The sequence below is a fragment of the Acipenser ruthenus genome, chromosome 32 (assembly GCF_902713425.1).
Source record: "Acipenser ruthenus chromosome 32, fAciRut3.2 maternal haplotype, whole genome shotgun sequence".
NCBI classification, from domain to species: Eukaryota; Metazoa; Chordata; class Actinopteri; order Acipenseriformes; family Acipenseridae; genus Acipenser; species Acipenser ruthenus.
The window spans coordinates 2,360,623-2,381,018 of NC_081220.1; the positions used below are offsets into that span (position 1 = coordinate 2,360,623).

Genomic DNA, 20,396 nt, shown 5'->3' on the forward strand with positions numbered 1-20,396 from the left:
TGTCAGGATATCAGGATCTCTCCTGAGGCCTTCAGCTGAAGCGCAGCACCCTATGGAGAGGGCTGCACAAACAGGCGTCTGGACAGGAGCCCTAAGAGGAGGTCTGGACCAGAGAGTGGATGACGTATGGTTAAGTGAACAAATACACATTAAAATGCATCTAATGCTCAAAAATAAAACAATAATTCAAATAAACAAACTGTGCAAAAAAAGGAAAACCAATCCAATTAAAATTCAAAAATCATACGTGATAATACTGAATAAAATAATAATCAACACATTCGACACCCGTGACATTACCACCACTGCGATCTTGAAAATGTTTGTATGCCACAGAATTTAAGATCTGAAACGGAATGTTTGGCATCTACAAAATGTCTAGCTAGTGGTGGATGAATATATTTTCTCCTAATTGAACTTTTATGCTCGTTCATTAATGTGCAATTGTAACTGTCTAGTAGTTTTACCATCATATTGCAAATGGCTAGGACAAGAAATCACATAAATGACATGAATTGAAGCACAATCACTTGTAAGATACTGTACTCTTTTTTTTCGTTGTATGGCTTGTGCATTTTCTTAGTTTTAAATGTATTATCACAGGCGGTACACTTACGATTTGGAAAAAAATCCAGTAGATTTGTCCAGTACACCTAGATCTCTCGAACATCTAAACGAGTCAGCCCTTAATAAAGACCGTCCGTGTTCATTTCGGCGTTTATGACATTGTCTATACACAACAGCTCTTATGTAATCCTATTGGTATCGAATCGATCGCAATTAATGTGTTCCATGTTTCCAGTCAGTTTGATAGTTTTAATACTCTATTACATTCTGAATATGAATAGAGCTGAATTATTAATTGTTGATAATACTTAGAATACCAGATACATATTTAGCATTAAAAAGCAATACATGTGATTTATTTAATAGTCGTTCATTATTTTGTGTATCAGCCGCCACACAAAGCTGAGCGCAGTGCGGTATACTGTAATGATGCTCCAGTCAGTCTGCCCGGACTGCACCTGAACCATCTTAAAAACACGAAGCCCCTAATAAGCTAATTTGTAAAAGTTAGTAAAGAATTGCGCTAATATAACGAAGCTAAATTTGAACTCCTAGCTGGAGCAACGAGAGAGGGCGAGAGGGCGGGGCAGAGAAGGAGGGGGAGACGCTGCTAGGCAACCGGCTCGTGAACATTCCACTCAGCTGAGCAGAGACCGTTAGGATTTAAAAATGCGAACGTTCCGAGCGGCGTTAGGCGCTTCGTTAAATTAACACACGGTTGCTGGCATTTGAATATAACCATATTTTAAATACTCAAATAGGACTGTATTAAAAAAATATATTATGTTTTTCAAAGTAATATGTTATGTGGAATATTAAAACAATCAAATTAAATAACACATGTTTGGACACAAAATATTTTTCTTCCTCATAACGTGTTAGAAAATGTAAACAGCAGTTGGAGAATGCCGAAGTCGATCATCCTAGCATGTTAAACGAGGGCATTTCTCCTGTAAGCTGCGTCTAGTAATATATCTTTTATACTGTTCTCAATGGTCCGCACCCCAGCCTGAGACCACGATCCAGTGGTAGACGGAGATGTTTTTCAAGTAATATGTTATTTGGAATATTAAAACAATCAAGTTAAATAACATGTTTGGACACAAAATATTTTTCAGTGACGTTAACAAGTAGTCTGTTTACAACAAAAATGCAATTTGTGTTAGGAACACTATTTTAGTCTGATTTAAAATGGAAATTAAAATGGTATTGAGTGCTGACAACAGTTTGGTATCAGCTGTTGATTTCCTTAAAACAATCTTTTCTAGTAAAATAAAGAAATGTATTCTTTTTAAAAATACGTAAAATTGAACTGTCAAAAGTGGGATTTGAACCCACACCTCCATTCAGAGACCAGAACACAAATATTTTTGGAAAGACAGAGTTCTTGAGTCTGGCGCCGTAGACCACTTGGCCATTCTGACAAGTTCCGTTTGTTATTGTAGAAAACCGCATTATTTATTTCAGCACACACTAGGGTTCTCGTATCAAGGCCCGATTGGGTTTATTACGCACATACCAACTGTTGCTCCATGAATGATGTTATGACAAGTGTAAAAAAAGAAACGGATTGAAGTCAACCCAAAAAAGTAAGATTATTTATTTCAATATTGTTATAGCTATAAACGATGCACGCATTTTACAATAGCCATTGCTATTTGACAATGACCAATAAGTAATTTTGTTGCAATACTGTATACAATGTGAACAGAATCAGACATTGCTCCGTTGTCTCGAAGAACCATCTTCAATTTGTATTTAAAAAGGACGCCCAACGTGGGGCTTGTACCCACGACCCTGAGATTAAGAGTCTCATGCTCTACCGACTGAGCTAGCCGGGCTGACTGGTGCTCGTTTCTTTCACTGTAACCAACTGAGCTATTAATTTGTCATCTTATTTGAGAAAATAGTGAATGACACAACCAAAGATTCCAAATATAATCCACTGAACTGTAGCTTTATTATCATAATGAAAACAGATTACACATGACCACAGTTCTGTATCAAAATTAAGTCGTAAGTATATGGTTTCCATTGTAGCTATTTACACACACTGCTCTGTTGTCTCCCAGGGTGTTATCTAACAAAAAAGACACATGCTGTGCTGCCATAATGGATTACATAGACTTTCCTGCCCCGTCTTGCTTTCATCTTAGATGTGATCTCAGGTTCTGCTGTGTTCTGCTCCCTCGATCACGTTCTGCAGCATCTCGCCTTGCTAATCACTCCCGTATGCTTTGGCGGCTTAATAGGTTGGTCTCTGTGGCGCAATCGGTTAGCGCGTTCGGCTGTTAACCGAAAGGTTGGTGGTTCAAGCCCACCCAGGGACGATGCTTTTTGCATTTCTTAATCACATTAGAAAATGGCACTCTGATACGCTGTTATTTCATCCAATTACGCTGAAGAATAAATGTGCTCTATTTTTTAGTTCAAAATAATACAAAACAAATATCGTCTTGTTGTTTGCCGAAACCCGGGATCGAACCAGGGACCTTTAGATCTTCAGTCTAATGCTCTCCCAACTGAGCTATGTCGGCTTGACAAGGCTTATGTTTTGAGGTAGCATTCTTTTTGGCAATCCAGTAAACCTGTAATGAGAAACGTTCAACAGCTCGGCAACACCATAATAGAATCCGATGCCTTTACAAATGCGTTTCGAAACTGTTAAGTTTTCTCCCAAATGCGGTTCTCAACAAATGTTTTTTTTTTTTTTTTTTTGTATTCCTTCCAGAGTAAGTCCAAAAGGCAAACACTGGAACTGGCTGCCTGAAAGTGCAGCGCTTGAACTGCCTCAACAAACGCTTAGCTCTAAAACGTGTACATTGAAAGCCTATTAACATCTTTAACACAATCATCTGTATTCCAATAGCGGTTAATCCACAGGGTGATCAATAAAGTGACTGCTGGCTTTGTTTATATATTAACAAGATGTTTTCAGGATTCACGCGTATTCTGAGCAAGCACGATAGAATATGGTAGTGAAAGGACAAGAAAATAACAGGTTTATTGGCTCTGGTCTTGTATCATCACCCTGACTACTGTCCGTAAGAAAGTGGCATTAATAAAAACGTCATTATGCAGAGTTCCCAATGCGCAAATACGCAGCATATTTAAACTTCTTCACAATCTTAAACCTTCCCAAATGAATTTAAAATACTTACTGACAGGTACGGCCCTTTCCCAATGTAACACTCTGCTTTGTTTGAACACCAACGATGGGTGGGATATTATGTAGTAAACCACAATACTATTGTTCCCACTGTTCACGAGATGAGGCGTTGCCGTGGTAACCATGGTCTGTGAGGCGCCGGTGTGAAAGAGTTGCAGTGCAGCGGTGACGTCGGAACAGTCTTTCTGATGAAAACGCAGAGCAAGCTGAGAATGACGCTGCGCTTTGAACGGCGCTGTAGCTGCGCTGGAGACTGGAGGGAGCAGAAAAGACTAACGTTGGAGCTCCTGCAGAAAAATACAAAAGCTGAATGATGAAAAGAATAGAAACAAACACAGACGAAGGGCGGAAGCAGTGCTGGGTATATAAATAGAAAAGAAGGAGAGATTGACATGCAAGCTACCTAACGGGATTGCCCATACCGCTCTGGTCACGCCCTTTTTACCGGACCAAACACAGCAGCGCAAGATAATGGCAGAGAGACTGGAACTTGATTGAAACTGAACTGCCCCCCCAGGAAGTAATTTGTTTGTCGCTTTATAATCAATATGTTGTGTAGGCTAAATTGTATAAATAAATGTCCGGATTTCAAATTCAAACACGCTAAATAATGATATAGAGTGGAATTGATATAAAGACGGTTTTGACCTCGACGTGATTTGAACACACAACCTTCTGATCTGGAGTCAGACGCGCTACCGTTGCGCCACAATGTCCTGGCGTACTGTTTGTTTGTGATGCAATGTTAGAGTGCACAGCGTGACATGAACGCATGCGATAATGTGTTAATTTACCAACAGAAACATAAATAAAAGTGTATGTATTTATTTGTGAATAAACTATCTTGCTTATACGATGGGACCAGAGACCTTACATCGGCAATCTAATGATAGGCCAACCCTGAGAGACTTTGTCTTGACCAGGGACTAATATAATCTAAAAACAAACTGCGATGGGAATGTGAATAGAGTCAAATACATTTGTACCATTCTGTAAATTATATATATATATATATATATATATATATATATATATATATATATATATATATATATATATATATATATATATATATATAAGTACTGTGCAAAAGTTTTAGGCAGGTGTGAAAAAATGCTGTAAAGTAAGAATGCTTTCAAAAATAGACATGTTAATAGATTATATTTATCAATTAACTAAATGCAAAGTGAGTGAACAGAAGAAAAATCTAAATCAAATCCAAAGCATCAATTCTTCTAGGTACACTTGGACACAGTTTTTGAAGGAACTCGGCAGGTAGGTTGGCCCAAACATCTTGGAGAACTAACCACAGTTCTTCTGTGGATTTAGGCAGCCTCAGTTGCTTATCTCTCTTCATGTAATCCCAGACAGACTCGATGATGTTGAGATCAGGGCTCTTTTGGGGCCATACCATCACTTCCAGGACTCCTTGTTCTTCTTTACGCTGAAGATAGTTCTTAATGACTTTAGCTGTATGTTTGGGGTCGTTGTCATGCTGCAGAATAAATTTGGGGCCAATCAGATGCCTCCCTGATGGTATTGCATGATGGATAAGTATCTGCCTGTACTTCTCAGCATTGAGGAGACCATTAATTCTGACCAAATCCCCAACTCCATTTGCAGAAATGCAGCCCCAAACTTGCAAGGAACCTCCACCATGCTTCACTGTTGCCTACAGAAACTCATTCGTGTACGCTCTCCAGCCCTTCGGCGAACAAACTGCCTTCTGCTACAGCCAAATATTTCAAATTTTGACTCATCAGTCCAGAGCACCTGCTGCCATTTTTCTGCACCCCAGTTCCTGTGCATAGTTGAGTCGCTTGGCCTTGTTTCCACGTCGGAGGTATGGCTTTTTGGCCGCAAGTCTTCCATGAAGGCCACTTCTGACCAGACTTCTCTGGACAGTAGATGGGTGTACCAGGGTCCCACTGTTTTCTGCCAATTCTGAGCTGATGGCACTGCTGGACATCTTCCGATTGTGAAGGGACGTAAGCATGATGTGTCCTTGGCCGACCACTGCGTCTACGGTCCTCAACGTTGCCTGTTTCTTTGTGCTTCTTCAAAAGAGCTTGGACAGCACATCTGGAAACCCCTGTCTGCCTTGAAATTTCTGCCTGGGAGAGACCTTGCTGATGCAGTATAAATACCTTGTGTCTTGTTTCTGTGCTCAGTCTTGCCATGGTGTATGACTTTTGACAGTAAACTGTCTTCAGCAACCTCACCTTGTTAGCTGAGTTTGGCTGTTCCTCACCCAGTTTTATTCCTCCTACACAGCTGTTTCTGTTTCAGTTAATGATTGTGTTTCAACCTACATATTGAATTGATGATCATTAGCACCTGTTTGGTATAATTGTTTAATCATACACCTGACTATATGCCTACAAAATCCCTGACTTTGTGCAAGTGTACCTAGAAGAATTGGTGCTGTTTTGAAGGCAAAGGGTGGTCACACCAAATATTGATTTGATGTAGATTTTTCTTCTGTTCACTTACTTTGCATTTAGTTAATTGATAAATATAATCTATTAACAAGTCTATTTTTGAAAGCATTCTTACTTTACAGCATTTTTTCACACCTGCCTAAAACTTTTGCACAGTACTGTATATCTCAAGTAACTGTAGGTTTTTTTAAATACTTTTTTATAACTGTAGCTTTATTATCATAATGAAAACACATTACAAATGACCACAGTTCTGTAACAAAATGACAATAACAAAGACGTTCCCATACTGGGAGTCGAACCCGGGCCGCCTGGATGAAAACCAGGAATCCTAACCGCTAGACCATATGGGAAGGTGATTATCAAGCTCATTTACATGCAACAGTAGCTACACTCTGAAACCATGTGTAAGTTTGGAACATTCATAAACACTTATCTGTAACACTTTTTAAACGCGTCAAGGCGTTTACTTTATAAACATGTTTAGAATATAAACGCGTTAAGGTGTTTAAGTAATAAACATGTGAACACGTTTATTCGCTCTAACACTTTTTAAACACCTGAACACGTTTACAAATCTACAGGTGTTTAAGATCTAAACACGTAAATGCTTTCTTATTTTTACAATACAAAAAGACACAAATTAAACAACTTACTTTTATTTATTGCATATTTCAAAGTTAAGCCAAAAACTTTTTTAAACAAAAAATCTATTGCAATAGTAACAAGTATTTGAATTGTAATAAATATTTACAATTTGAAGAATAAAATCTGTTACACCTATATACATATTGTAGCGTGCATGGTGGAAGGCAGCAATAGGGCTGGTAGGTGACGTAATCACACACAGAGACATGAGCCCGATATACGCTCCTTGCAAAGGAGCCGGCTCTTTTGTACAGCGGTATCGGCGATATGCTTTAGTGCAAGAGGTCCCGGGTTCGCGCCTGCCCTCTGGCTGTGTGTGGATTGCCTCGCCCTGTGTGATGCGCCTGCCTGCGGGAACCGAGATCGCTACAATATATATGATTGTATTTAAAACATCAAATAGAATACTGTATATGTCCACTCCCTCAAATAAATTATTTAAATAGACAATAAAAACATACTACCTTATCATGAAATTTAGTTTTAACAAATAATTATTTAATTTGTTTACAGATATTTACAATTATGTAAGAATGTTATTGTTGTAATTCACTAATTTAATCGTTGAACCCTTTTGCAAAAAATCTGTATTCATGGGATTTGCATCCAGTAAATGGGTCTCCCAATATATATTGCTGCAGGAATCCAAGCACCTGCGAATAAACTTTGGGGTACTGCAGGTGGAAGGCATAGTACATTCCCAGGAGAACAAGCACAGCATCTAATACAGTTTTTGCTTGGCAAAATATCGCAACAGTATCTCCTACTATTACAGCTTCCTGGAGGGTGTTCTTTGCAACACAAAGAACAAGATGCGGTGGTTCTTCTTGTGTGGTTTTCAAGTACTTGTCAAGTTCACTTGTAGATATATCCTGAAAAATATAACATAATGAAATGATGACAAAATAATATAAATATATAAAATATAACATTTTTATTGTACTTTGTTAGATACATTTAATTTAATTTTAAATTTACTGTGTCAATTGTTAGCATTATATAAGTCAATATAATTATGCTTGAATGACAGTAAGAGGACATCTTGTTTGAAGCCGAGTCAATGGGTGCCCCCCCACTCCCAAACATTTTGATTAATGTTATTTAGTATAATTACCTCATATACAGTGATGACCGAAACTGACTTTTTCCCCTTTCCTTCATCAAATTTAGTTTTTTCTTCAATGAGCTGAATTACAGGTAGCATTCTGAGATCTCCCTGAAAAGAAAAATGGGGTGGGGGTAATGACCTTTGTATAAGTAATTGCTTTGTACAGTGGCAGGGTGTGAAGGGGGAGAGGGAGGAGGTTTGTTGTTCTTTTTGTTTGTTACCTTCGTGCGTTTCCAGCTGGCAAAGCCACAAGTCATTCACAAGAATACAATGTGTTTTGTGATCATTTATTTCCTCACCTCTTTCTTGGATCCAATCAGTAACTCAGAGACCGTCCTAACCTGTTCAGCCCTTTTGCACAATGTTTCAAATCATGTACTTCCAAGGACCATTGCAAATTCACCCATTACCTAATAGAAAAACACATGCACAAGTATGAAGTTGAAAAAAAAAAAAAAAAAAAAATACCTCCAAAGCAGGAATGTTGAACTAGAATTTATAAACCCAGGACCTATGCTGTCAGATAACAGTTTTAGAAAATGGTTGACATTACATTAAAAATAAATATTTACTTAAAATGAATAAAAAATAAAGTAAAATAAATGTCACAAAATGAGTTTCTGTATATCATCATCATAATAACTGTACTTGGATTGGATTAAAGCAAATCGCAACCTTTAATCCAACATTCACAACCACAATTTGAATTTTATTTTAGTGATCAGTAATATTGACTGTTTGATGAGACTGTAGAAGGAAAATAATAATGCAGTTAACTGTAAGCAGGTGAATTGTAGTATGCCCTCTATAACTTTACAATAACATGAGTAAATAAACAGATACTTACAAATTTTCCCCATTCAAAACAAGGGTAAACTTCAACAATTGGTTTAAATCTTCCAGCTGGAAGAGTGGTCAGCCACAATCGACGATTGCCAAACGTTTCTTTAAGAAGAATGTCTATGTGATTGTCATCAGGCTTATTTTTGTCAAATTCTTTTCTTAATTCTTCGACATGGCGGTCGTATTCTTCATCGGGCCGTTCTTCACGCCTCTGTATGGTAGGTACCTGGGCTTTCTTTGCCATAATTGGTGCCGAACTGGAGTCAATGGGCAGGCTTTTCCTTTTTAAAGACCACCTCATGTGCCTCATCTCCTGACTGAGGCACTTAGAAAATAAGGACTACAAAACAACAAGAGGTGAAAACAATAATTGTGAATAAATACATCAAGTTTCAGAAAGAAATGGCAAGCTTCAATTCCCAATGTATTGTTTTGCATACTTGAATTCCATCTTACCCACGGTTCATTCCCTTCATGCTTAATGCATGGGTATTTGCTATACAGCTTTTTTCCAATGGCCTGTCACTTAGGCTGGGATAATTAGCCAGGTAATAATTAGATGCTTCATCAACCATTTTATGCCATATCCCTCTTGAATTGCCAGCCAGAAGACTTCTATGCACCAGGTCAGAAAATGGAGGCAGAGGGGTTCTATCATCCACTGTTGAACATCTTGTAGAGTATAATAACAAATAATAATACAAAACAAAAAATAGTTAAGTCTGAGGCTGACATTCATTGATAAAGAGTGCAATCTTAATAATGTGCAACAAAATTAAACTGATGAGCAACAAGAAAAAAATAAACATAAACAGGTACTTACTCCGATTTGCAAAAGATTCCATGTATGCTGCGGAGTCAAGGGATATGATTTCATTTATTTTTTCGGAATCAGACTTCTGCTCAATTGATGTTATGTTCACTTGTTCTTCTATGGGTATTCTGTGGGATCCAGCTCTCTCCTTCCATCAGTATTATTAAAGATTCTGATTGCATCTCCAATAAGATTTCGTCATCATCAATCTCAGTTCCGTCAGTTTCCAGGACCAGTATATGCCCCTTTTTTGGAAGGCCAAGTTTTTGTGAACCTGAAAAGGTTATCAATAATTGATCATTTAGATTTATACATAACAAAATAAGAAATGGCAAGAACAACAGACAGCCATTCAACCTATTTGACTTTTTCATTCGATTTTGAATCTTTTCAGCTGTTGTTAGATCCGTGCTCCATTTTGTGCCACCAGCCAATTCAACTACAGAATAATGAATCATCCCAACACTGCCTTAAAATTTCTATAACAGACTGTAAAATATAAGTGGAATGTAGTTAATTACACCACCCGTCCACCCATTGCAACCATACAGAAAGATTATAAAAGATTATTTGGAATTATAGAAAGTTATATCAGTAACATTTTATCTACTCACCTTTTTCAAGAACTTCTTTGAAGGATGTTCCGCTGACCTTTTTTTTTTTGTTTAGGCTGCCGATCCCACACTTTGAAGACACCCACGGTGGGCTTTGAGGTATAAAAAGAGTGAGGAACTAAGAGACTGGGAGCATGGAACTAGGAGATACCGGAATAGGAAAGAGGGAGAAGCCGAGGGAAGTAAACGAAAATAAAGAGGACGAGATTAGACAGCGAGTGGTTGGGGTTTTTTTGTGCACGGACAGTGTCAGTTTCGTTTTGTTATTTTTTTTCGTGGACTCACTCTGGGAGGACTGCGGAACTTGGTGATTGAAGACATTTGAAAAGAGGTACTGACAAGAACCTTTGCGTTCGTGGTTTATGTCAGGATATCAGGATCTCTCCTGAGGCCTTCAGCTGAAGCGCAGCACCCTATGGAGAGGGCTGCCCAAACAGGCGTCTGGACAGGAGCCCTAAGAGGAGGTCTGGACCAGAGAGTGGATGACATATGGTTAAGTGAACAAATACACTTTAAAATGCATCTAATGCTCAAAAATAAAACAATAATTCAAATAAACAAACTGTGCAAAAAAAGGAAAACCAATCCAATTAAAAATCAAAATTCATAAGTGATAATACTGAATAAAATAATAATCAACACATTCGTCACCCGTGACATTACCACCACTGCGATCCTGAAAATGTTTGGATGCCACAGAATTTAAGATCTGAAAATCTAGAAGATCTACGTGTCCAGTACACCTAGATCTCTCGAACATCTAAACGAGTCAGCCTTAATAAAGACCGTCCATGTTCATTTCGGCGTTTATGACATTGTCTATACACAACAGCTCTTATGTAATCCTATTGGTATCGAATCGATCGCAATTAATGTGTTCCATGTTTCCAGTCAGTTTGATAGAGTTAATACTGTATTACATTCTGAATATGAATAGAGCTGAATTATTAATTGTTGATAATACTTAGAATACCAGATACAAATTTAGCATTAAAAAGAAATACATGTGATTTATTTAAACAGTCGTTCATTATTTTGTGTATCAGCCGCCACACAAAGCTGAGCGCAGTGCGGTATACTGTAATGATGCTCCAATCAGTCTGCCCGGACTGCACCTGAACCATCTTAAAAACACGAAGCCACTAATAAGCTAATTTGTAAAAGTTAGTAAAGAATTGCGCTGATATAACAAAGCTAAATTTGAACTCCTAGCTGGAGCAACGAGAGAGGGCGAGAGGGCGGGGCAGAGAAGGAGGGGGAGACGCTGCTGGGCAACCGGCTCGTGAACATTCCACTCAGCTCAGCAGAGACCGTTAGGATTTAAAAATGCGAACGTTCCGAGCGCCGTTAGGCGCTTCATTAAATTAACACACCGTTGCTGGCATTTGAATATAACCATATTTTAAATACTCAAATAGGACTGTATTAAAAAATATATATTATGTTTTTCAAAGTAATATGTTATGTGGAATATTAAAATAATCAAATTAAATAACACGTTTGGACACCAAAATATTTTTCTTCCTCATAACGTGTTAGAAAATGTAAACAGCAGTTAGAGAATGCCGAAGCCGATCATCCTAGCATGTTAAACGAGGGCATTTCTCCTGTAAGCTGCGTCTAGTAATAGATTGTTTATACTGTTCTCAATGGTCCGCATCCCAGCCTGAGACCACGATCCAGTGGTAGACGATGTTTTTCAAGTAATATGTTATTTGGAATATTAAAACAATGAAGTTAAATAACATGTTTGGACACAAAATATTTCAGTGACTTTAACAACTAGTCTGTTCACAACAAAAATGCAATCTGAGCTAGGAACGCTATTTTATTCCGATAAAAATAAGTCAAATTGAACTGTCAGAAGTGGGATTTGAACCCAAGCCTCCATTCGGAAATGAGAACACACAATTTTTTGGAAAGTCAGACGCTTTGAGTCTGGCGCTTTAGACCACTCGGCCATCCTGACAAGCTGTGTTTGTTAGTGTAGAAAACCGCATTATTTATTTCAGAACAGTCTAGAGTTCTCGTATCAAGGCCCGATTGGGTTTATTACGCACATACCAACTGTTGCTCCATGAATGATGTTAAGACAATTCTAAAAAAAAGAAACGGATTTAAGTCAACCCAAAAAAGTAAGATTATTTATTTCAATATCGTTATAGCTATAAACGATGCATGCATTTTACAATAGCAATTGCTATTTGACAATGACCAATAAGTAATTTTGTTGCAATACTGAATACAATGTGAACATAATCTGACATTGATCCGTTGCCTCAAAGAAACAGCTAAAATTTGTATTTAAAAAGGACGTCCACCGTGGGCTCGAACCCACAACCCTGAGATTAAGAATCTCATGCTCTACCGACTGAGTTAGCCGGGCTGACTGGGGGAGGTTTCTTTCACTCTAACCAACTGAGCTATTAATTTGTCGTCTTATTTGAGAAAATACTGAACGACGGAATGCGTTGCTCGGAAGCTGCTGCAAAACCCATTGATTTGATCAGGAGCAGTCTAAGAGTGTATTGTCTATTGCGGTGTTGGAGGACGCTTGACTGAAATGTTGATAATCGTAGGACATAGTTTCCATATGTGCCTGGAAGCTCAAATTGAATGAAATGGACTTTGAAAGTTGTATTAAGTGCCTTGATGAAGTTGGGGGCAAATGAGGAAGTGCAAATCCGGGAACAAGAAGGTTGCAGGAATGGCCTGATGCAGGGAAGCTGGAAAATAATGTGACGGTGGATTCTTAACATCTCAGAAAGCTGATAAGCATGGCTTCTTGACCAGATCCTCGAAGGGAGGGGTTTGGATTTGAAAAATTCAATTTAATATAATGTAGCAAAAGAGGTTGAGGCAGGACGGGACTGAGAATCCCTCGGAATGACAACGAACTGCAGGAATTGATAGAAAGTTTGGAGTGTGCGAGATTCGCAGCGATAGCAAATCAGTTTAAATTATGTAGTTTGTGGTGTTATGCTGCCATCTAGAGGTTGCGATTGGAATTGAAACTATTGGCTTCAGTGAAGCAGGGTAGCATATATTTGGTTATTGCGATTAAAATCCTTGTCTATGTATAAAGCATTTGCTTTAGAACAGTTCGTGATGATATAAGTAAGTTAACGTAGGTCTAGAAGAGGAGCCTGCAGTATTTAGATGTCACAATTCGGCGAGTTGAAGCTCTCATGTTGCAAAAGCGCAGCAGCAGGAGCCAGAAGATTGCAGTAGTGAGGCACAGGCTCGCATTGCCTGTTAAAGCTGCCTGGTCGCCATGGCAACTTACCACTCCCAGTAGTCACTCGATGAGGCGTTGCCGTGGTAACCATGGTCTGTGAGGCGCCGGTGTGAAAGAGTTGCAGTGCAGCGGTGACGTAGGAACAGTCTTTCTGATGAAAACGCAGAGCAAGCTGAGAATGACGCTGCGCTTTGAACGGCGCAGACTGAGCAGGTAGGAAAATAGCAGATACTATCTTGCGAGCGCTGAGCAGAGAAATGGCCTGCAGTGAAAGAAACGAACAAAAAACAAACACAGACAAGGGAGCGGAAATAGTGCTGGGTTAAAGTAGAAAAAGAGAGAGAGAGATAGACAGGAGGGACAGCCAATAACATACGTGGAGCAGCGCTGGCCCTGCCCTAATAATTGACGAGGCGAGCTCTGCATTGTGTGATTGGCTGGAATTACTAAATGAGGCTGAACTGGGATCAGCTTCCACCCGGAAGAGATCGCGGACGCTACCGGGCAGGACGCCACGGAGGGAAGGAAAGACAGGCTAAAGAAAAGGATAAAGGAGAAGAAAAAAGCAGCGCAAAGCAGGAGAGAGCCCTCTACGTCACCCCCCGAATTATGCCTAAAGGCTAACATTTAATAGAGAAAAGTGTAAGGTACTGCACACAGGCAATACACTTCTCCCCCCTTCCTTTCTATATTGGTTAATTGTGGGCTCTAGTTTTTTTTTTTTTTTTTTTAACATCACTGAGTCCCTTGTCCCTGTGCAACCACAATGTAGAAACATATAGAGAATGTATGGGAATGGTCAATAAACATCACTGCTGTTTCTCTTAAAGCGTGTTTATTTATTTCTAATATTGGACCCTGTCTTAATACTGTATTACATTCTGAATATGAATATAGCTGGATTATTAATTGTAGATAATACTTAGAATACCAAATACATATTTAGCATTAAAAAGCAATACATGTGATTTATTTAACAGTCGTTCATTATTTTGTGTATCAGCCGCCACACAAAGCCGAGCGCAGTGCGGTATACTGTAATGATGCTCCAGTCAGTCTGCCCGGACTGCACCTGAACCATCTTAAAAACACGAAGCCCCTAATAAGCTAATTTGTAAAAGTTAGTAAAGAATTGCGCTAATATAACGAAGCTAAATTTGAACTCCTAGCTGGAGCAACGCTATAGCTGGAAAAAGACAAAAGGACCAGGGGTCATAAATGGAGATTAGATAAAGGGGCATTCAGAACAGAAAATAGGAGGCACTTTTTTACACAGAGAATTGTGAGGGTCTGGAACCAACTCCCCAGTAATGTTGTTGAAGCTGACACCCTGGAATCCTTCAAGAAGCTGCTTGATGAGATTCTGGGATCAATAAGCTACTAACAACCAAACGAGCAAGATGGGCTGAATGGCCTCCTCTTGTTTGTAAACTTTCTTATGTTCTTATGTTCTTATGTTCTAACGAGAGAGGGCGAGAGGGCGGAGCAGAGAAGTAGGGGGAGACGCTGCTAGGCAACCGGCTCGTGAACATTCCACTTAGCTGAGCAGAGACCGTTAGAATTTAAAAATGCGAACGTTCCGAGCGGCGTTTGGTATGGAGGATAATTTGTGCCAAAATTTTAAATAAATAAATACAATTCAAAATAAATAAATAAATAAATAAATAAATAAATAAAAACGAAATAAATACATACAAATATAAATAAATAAATATAAAACGAAATAAATCCATAAAGTAAAAACTGAAATATGTTTAACAATTTATCTATTTATTTATTTATTTCGTTATTTATTTATTTATTTATTTATTTACTTATATATTTATTTCTTTATTTATTCTGTTTTTTATTTCGGTATTTCGTCTTTTCATTTTCATTTTTCATTTTTTCAATAATTGAATCGGTGATCTCCTCTCTTTGCCTGGTAGCAGCGCGGAGCAGTGATGGGCAGTTCGATTCTTTTTAGTGTCTTGATTCATTGGATTCAGTTCAGTTTGGTGAATCGATTCATTTCGTTCATTTGATTCACTGATTCAATGACACAAAACCAATCAATGTAGACCGCATTAAGATTGTTTTCGTAGGTTTATTTGAACCGGAAAGAACGAGTCGTTCACGAACTGCACATCACAAAAGCTAGGGAGAATCTATATTTGGTTGACTGGGTTCATAAACATTAAATATAGTTTGAGAAAAATAATAATAATAAATATTTACAATCCTAGAGATAACATAACAGTTTGAACCATTAGCACTGTTTAGCCATCAGTATTAATCTAATTTAATTTCATCTTTAAAAAAAAAAAAATAGTCAATTGCATTTCTTACGTGTTTTTTTATATATATTTGGAGTCACTCATTGTTTTTTACAACAGCAAAAAAGAGAGGCTCCACACACACACACACTGACACACCCACACACACAGACAGACAGACAGACACACACAGACACAGACAGACACACACACATACGCACACACACACTCACAGACAGAAACACACACTCACACAAACACACAGACAGAGACACACACAGACACAGACAGACAGACACAGACTCACACACACACACATATATAGACAGACACACACGCACATACACACATGCACTCACGCTCACACACACGCACAAGCACACACACACACACTGACACGCGCACACACACAGACACCATACGCACACGCACACACACGCACACACATACACACAGACAGACATACACACACACACAGACACACACACATACGCACACACACACTCACAGACAGAAACACACACTCACACAAACACACAGACAGAGACACACACAGACACAAACACACACACACACACAGACAGACTCACACACACACAAACTCACACTCTCACACACACACAGACACACACACAGACAGACAGACACACACACTCACACACACACACACACAGACAGACAGACACATTCACAGAAACACACACACACAGACAGACACACACAGACTCACACACACACACACATATATAGACACACGCACACACACACACAGACACACACAGACAGACACACACACAGACAGACAGACAGACAGACACACACACAGACAGGCAGACAGACACACACAGACAGACACACATGCACACACATACGCATGCACACACACGCACTGACACACACACACACGCAGACACACACGCACACACATACACACGCACGCAAACACACACACACGCACTGACACACACACACACGCAGACACACACGCACACACACATACACACACACAGAGAGACAGACAAACACACACACACAAACACACATACGCACTCACACACACACAGACACACACACAGACAGACTCACACACACACACACACACACACAGACAGACAGACAGACAGACACAGACAGACACACACACACACAAACAGACAGACACACACAGACTCACACACACACACACATATATAGACAGACACACACACACACACACGCACACAAACACACAGACACACACAGACAGACACACACAGACAGACACACACACACACAGACAGGCAGACAGACACACACAGACAGACCCACATGCACACACACACACATATGCATGCACGCACGCACTGACACACACACACGCACTGACACACACACACACGCAGACACACACGCACACACATACACACGCACGCAAACACACACACATGCACACACGCACACACACACACACAGACATACACACACACAGAGAGACAGACAAACACACACACACAAACACACATACGCACTCACACACACAGACACACACACAGACCCACACACTCACACACACCATACGCACACAGACACACACAGACACACACACACTGACACCAATGTAAAATGAACACATTTATTCCTTTTAAAAATAAGTAAAATTGAACTGTCAGAAGTGGGATTTGAACCCACGCCTCCATTCAGAGACCAGAAAACACAATTCTTTGTAAAGAGAGAGTCCTTGCGTCTGGTGCCTTAGACTGCTCAGCCATCCTGACAAGCTGCCTTTATTACAGCAGAAAACCGTGTTATTTATTTCATCACAGACTAGGGTTTATTGAATGCTGTTAAGACTTGTTAAAAAAAGAAACGGATTGAAGTCAACCCAAAAAAGTAAGATTATTTATTTCAATATCGTTATAGCTATAAACGATGCATGCATTTTACAATAGCAATTGCTATATGACAGTGACCAGTATCCCACGACCCTGGATTAAGAGTCTCATACTCTACCGGCTGAGCTAGCCGGGCTGACTGGTGAAGGTTTCTTTCACTCTAACCAACTGAGCTATTAATTTGTGTTATTTGAGAAAATACTGGAAGTGACAACGACAGAACCCAAAGATTCTAAATATAATCCACTGGACGTCACCTGAAACAGCTTTGATGACACAAAGTCGTATGACACGAACCCTAAGAATGTTATTCCAGATTAATTGTCGCTTAGAAACAACTGCAGCCTCCCTGCCTCAATACAAATAAAACCAATAAAAAAATCGAATTACATGTATTTAAAAATGAATGGTCTCATCCATCTGGAAAGATTGGTTCTGCATTTATACAGTATCAACCTTAATCTGAGTTGAGAGGCTCCCAACCTGTGCAGGATTTTACATGTGAGGTGATGTGAATAGAGTCAAATACATTTGCATTATTATATATATATATATATATATATATATATATATATATATATATATATATATATATATATATATATATATATATATATACATACATACACTACCGTTGAAAAGTTTGGGGTCACTTAGAAATTTCCTTGTTTTCCATGAAAACATACATGAAATGAGTTTGAGTAGGAAATACAGCAAAATGAATAGGGAATATAGTCATTGACAAGGTTAGAAATAATGATTTTTAATTGAAATAATAATTGTGTCCTTCAAACTTTGCTTTTGTCAAAGAATCCTCCATTTGCAGCAATTACACCCTTGCAGACCTTTGAAGTAACTGTAGCTTTATTTTCTTAATTTTGTTTAATACTTTCTTATTTTATAACTGTAGCTTTATTATCATAATGAAAACCCATTACACATGACCACAGTTCTGTAACAAAATGACAATAACAAAGACGTTCCCATACCGGGAGTCGAACCCGGGCCGCCTGGGTGAAAACCAGGAATCCTAACCGCTAGTCCATATGGGAAGTTGATTAGTAACATCATGGACATGCAACAGTAGCTAGTATACAGCACAATGATTGGTAAAAAACGAAAAACTGATATTTCATTACAAAGACATTACAAGTGAAAGCAAACTTCAAGCCATTTATATTTATTCTCAATTAACACAAACTTCAATTGCTAAAAAAAAAACTATAAAAAATCTCCCTTTGTGCTTCTCGGAAGGCATACGATGGACGGCGCACTGCACTTTTTCAGTCTGGGGAATATTACAAATTAGGAGACTGTGCTTTAAAATACACATGTAGGGCGGGCGTCTCTGTTACAAAGAATTGTCACACTTTGTATTTATCTCCATAATGCGTTGGGACTAAATACACAGATACATTAAACCTATTTGGAGAATGCGGGCATCCATCCCGCTGCTTCTCGCATGCGAAGCGAGCGCTCTACCATTTGAGCTAATTCCCCTTGCATTGTGCCAGCGATTCTCATAGGTTACATCGCAGCTTGATACGAGCAATTCATATTGGATTTTTTATTGGCAATGTAGTCTGCCATTTGCAAATTCAAAAAATAAATAAATTAACTAAATAGCAAATATTTCGACTAGAGGTATGTTTTCAATTTCTTCAAAAAGTAGTCTCAGCTCGTTGATTCAGTCTCTTTAAAATCCACCTCTGTGTCCCGATGCAGCAGCGCTGTGTGCTGTGGCTCGAGCTTGTTTGGCGAGGCAGACAATGCAAAAATGCCAAAACTTGCTTTTGTATCACACGACAAACTTAAGGTATGCTTTAACGGCTTGGCTGTCTTGGGGGCGACGGTCTGCCAATAAAAGTTAAGACTATATTTGCAAGGATCATTTCTAGAGTGAAATACGTTTTGAAGGGATTAGTCTCGGTATCCACCAGGAGGAGTGGGAGTGTTTTCTTTTCAGCACCGAGCTGACAATGAGTGTGTAGGTATTTATTTGTGAATAAACTATCTTGCTTCTACGATGGGACCAAGAACCTTACATCCGCAATTTAATGATGGTCCCACCCCAGAGAGACTTTGTCTTGACTAGGGATTAATATAATTTAAAAACAAACTGCAATGGTTCCACTGGGGATCGAACCCAGGACCTTCTGCGTGTAAAGCAGACGTGATAACCACTACACTATGGAACCTGTGTAATTTTAAACCAAGAGCGCTTTCCATGATTTAAGATGCTTTCGAGAGACAGAATATTGGAATTGGCAGCCGAAACTCAGGGATAAAACTGCCTGTGATCAAAGTGGGCAGAAAAGTTGCATACTTTGCATAACGTATTTGGGAAAAAAGAAAACGGATCATCTCTGATTTGCAACGTTTCCATGGTTCGGCCCGGCCACTGCCGTGTGGCTGGTTAAAACGATGAGTTCAGTTTTTTTTCTGCTGCTTGGTAATTCAGTCATGAGGCAGCTGTAGCAGAGTGGCGCAGCGGAAGCGTGCTGGGCCCATAACCCAGAGGTCGATGGATCGAAACCATCCTCTGCTAGCTTGTTTTTCTTCTGTTAGCAAAGTAGATTTTCTAATATATTAACTGAAGGCAAGACTTTGTGTTATTACATTTCAGTTTATAGTGTGTATTTCGTAAATGTTAATGTGTAGAAATGGCAGGTACGCATCTTACCTGCCTCTACCCATAGAGGACCAATACATAAAAAAAAATCTGAACACAAGGTGTGTTTTTGTAATCTGATACGTTACATCTAGACTTAACTGTTACGGTTAACACAATTAGAGTAAGTTATCATAACAATAGAGCTAAAAGAACA

General features: G+C 39.0%; 6 non-coding genes across 6 annotated transcripts; 1 reads left to right on the forward strand and 5 right to left on the reverse strand.

Annotated features, from left to right (window-relative positions):
* Positions 1–1,880: 1,880 nt before the first annotated feature.
* On the reverse strand, positions 1,881–1,991 carry trnal-caa (transfer RNA leucine (anticodon CAA)). The gene is made up of 2 exons: positions 1,954–1,991; positions 1,881–1,926 (listed from the first exon to the last, which is right to left on the reverse strand). It is a non-coding gene; the product is annotated as a tRNA-Leu (tRNA).
* Positions 1,992–2,823: 832 nt separating this feature from the next.
* Positions 2,824–2,897, forward strand: trnan-guu (transfer RNA asparagine (anticodon GUU)). Its single transcript has one exon. It is a non-coding gene; the product is annotated as a tRNA-Asn (tRNA).
* Positions 2,898–3,031: 134 nt separating this feature from the next.
* trnaf-gaa (transfer RNA phenylalanine (anticodon GAA)) lies at positions 3,032–3,104 on the reverse strand. The gene has a single exon. It is a non-coding gene; the product is annotated as a tRNA-Phe (tRNA).
* Positions 3,105–6,458: 3,354 nt separating this feature from the next.
* Positions 6,459–6,530, reverse strand: trnae-uuc (transfer RNA glutamic acid (anticodon UUC)). The gene has a single exon. It is a non-coding gene; the product is annotated as a tRNA-Glu (tRNA).
* A 12,018-nt stretch (positions 6,531–18,548) lies between these two features.
* trnae-uuc (transfer RNA glutamic acid (anticodon UUC)) lies at positions 18,549–18,620 on the reverse strand. Its single transcript has one exon. It is a non-coding gene; the product is annotated as a tRNA-Glu (tRNA).
* Positions 18,621–19,693: 1,073 nt separating this feature from the next.
* trnav-uac (transfer RNA valine (anticodon UAC)) lies at positions 19,694–19,766 on the reverse strand. The gene has a single exon. It is a non-coding gene; the product is annotated as a tRNA-Val (tRNA).
* Positions 19,767–20,396: the final 630 nt, after the last annotated feature.